The sequence below is a fragment of the Xyrauchen texanus genome, chromosome 44 (assembly GCF_025860055.1).
Source record: "Xyrauchen texanus isolate HMW12.3.18 chromosome 44, RBS_HiC_50CHRs, whole genome shotgun sequence".
In the NCBI taxonomy this organism is placed as follows: domain Eukaryota; kingdom Metazoa; phylum Chordata; class Actinopteri; order Cypriniformes; family Catostomidae; genus Xyrauchen; species Xyrauchen texanus.
Genome location: NC_068319.1, coordinates 22,812,525 through 22,815,405, shown reverse-complemented (window position 1 = coordinate 22,815,405; position 2,881 = coordinate 22,812,525).

The following is a 2,881-nucleotide window of genomic DNA, read 5'->3' as shown; positions in this document are numbered from 1 at the left end:
CTGGAAAATAGTTGTACAGTTAGAGTAAGGTGTTTTAGAGCAATCTAATTGAGTTATGCCTCATATAATTAGCCTATACTGCATATATGTGCAGGCAGGCAGGCTGGATGGATGGATGGATGGATGGATGGATGGATAGATAGATAGATAGATAGATAGATAGATAGATAGACTAGATAGATAGATAGATAGATAGATAGATAGATAGATAGATAGATAGATAGATAGATAGATGGACGGACTGACCAACAGACAGACAGACATATAGATAGACAGGCAGATAGATAGATAGACAGACAGACAGACATATAGATAGATAGATAGATAGATAGATAGATAGATAGATAGATAGATAGATAGATAGATAGATAGATAGATAGATACTTTGTAATAACATGTAAAAAGTAGTTTTTGATGACGAACTTGAACCTAAGCATGACATGACTAATTCTACTGCTCAATAAAACCTGCATTTTCTTTCAAGCATGAGAAAATAGATAAAGATTATCAGTTATTTAAGGTCAAATGAGTTGTGGATTGCATCTGGCATCACAGTATTATTGCCCCATAAAATATTTTGTTCACCCAATCATGAGGAGATCAGGAGACCATGAAAAACATACAGTAGTAAAACAGAGGGGCTGGTAGGGATATTAATATGTCATATCTGGTTAGGTTATTGAAAAATCCAAAATCCGTTCTTAGTTTTATGGTCATTTTAGCCTTGCATAGCAGATTATGACAGGGTTAAGTAATATTGAGTAAAGCACTTAGCACATTATTGCTTCATTATTATTACTGATATATTGAATGATGTGTGAATGATCATGCAGTCCAGTGTCTTCCATCTCTTTTTAAACTTGTTTGAATGTCTCAAAAAAGTTTAAAGCTTGTAATGTGTTCTCCTTACCGGCCACCACACCATACTCCTGCCAGCCAGGAAAAAGCCCCCCACAGTGGCTCGATTGGTCCTCACCATTGCCTTTGGAAAGAAAGGGGGCATGTATCCATTAAATTCTGTATACATTGTTGCAGCCCCTACCCTGACAGATTTCTTCAAATTTGACTTCATATTTGAAATCATGGAAATTTAAGAAAAGCATGATGTTGGTAAGACTGGGCTATAGTTGTCACATGAGGAAGCTGTCTATATCTCAGCTATAGCTGTAACTATAAAGTTTTAAGACAGAAGTCCAAATGTTTTCTCTAGTAGTGTTTATCTATGTTGGTTTCTAATACATAATAATTTTTGTGATTCTGTCATATTTTCGGACACATACTGTATGTAGCAGTTGGGTAAACAAGTGAACACAGTAAAAACACGCTGTCATATTTCAAGTTAGGCTAAGCCATAATATGTCATTATATACACTGATCAGCCACAACATTAAAACCACTACCAGGTAAAGTGAATAACATTGATTATCTCGTTACAATGGCACCTGTCAAGGGGTGGAATATATTAGGCAGCAAGTGAACAGTCAGTTCTTGAATTTCATGTGTTGGAAGCAGGAAAAATGGGCAAGCGTAAGGATCTTAGAGACTTCGACAAGGGCTAAATTGTGATGGCTAGACGACTGGGTCAGAGCATCTCCAAAACGGCAAGTCTTGTGGGGTGTTCCCAGAATGCAGTGGTTAGTACCTACCAAAAGTGGACCAAGGAAGGACAACCGGTGAACCGGTGACAAGGCTCATTGATGCGTATGGGGAGCGAAGGCTACCCTGTCTGGTCTGATCCTACAGAAGATCTACTGTAGCACAAATTGCTGAAAAACATAATGATGACACTGATAGAAAGGTGTCAGAACACACAGTGCATCGCAGCTTGCTGCGTATGGGGCTGCATAGCCGCAGACCGGTCAGAATGCCCATGCTGAACCCTGTCCACTGCCGAAAGTGCCTAATGGGCATGTGAGCATCAGAACTGGACCATGGAACAGTGCAAGAAGGTGGCCTGGTCTGATGAATCACGTTTTCTTTTAGATCATGTGGACGGCCAGGTGCGTGTGTGTCATTTGCCAGGGTAAGAAAAGGCAGCAGGATGCACTATGGGAAGAAGGCAGGCCGGTGGAGGCAGTGTGATGCTCTGGGCAATGTTCTGCTGGGAAACCTTGGGTCCTGGCATTCATGTGAATGTTACTTTTATATGTACCATCTACCTAATATAGTTGAAGACCATGTACACCCCTTCATGGCAACAGTATTCCCTGAAGGCAGTGGGCTCTTTCAGCAGGACAATGCACCATGCCACACTGCAAAAATTGTTCAGGAATGGTTTGAGGAACTCAACAAAGAATTCAAGGTGTTGAGTTGGCCTCCAAATTGCCCAGATCTCAATCCGATCGAGCATCTATGGGATGTCCGATCCATGGAGGCCCCATCTTGCAACTTATAGGAATTAAAGGATCTGCTGCTAAAGTCTTAGTGCCAGATACCACAGGACACCTTCAGGGGTCTTGTAGAGTCCATGCCTTGATGAGTCAGACCTGTTTTGGCAGCACAAGGGGGACCTACATTATATTAGGCAGGTGGTTTTAATGTTGTGGCTGATCGGTGTTATATACAGTATGTATATATATATATATATATATATATATATATATATATATATATATATATATATATATATTAGGGCTGTCAATCGATTACAATTTTTAATCAAATTAATTACATGGTGTCCCAATTTACAAATATTTGCTGAAAAAGCCCATATAATAATAATAATTAAATTTATAATGATGAAATAATTATACATAGTTATCTTTAAATATTAAAACATTATTAAATATATATATATATATATATATATATATATATATATATATATATATATTATCATTAATAAGACAATACAAAAAGCGGCTTTAGAATACAATGTTTA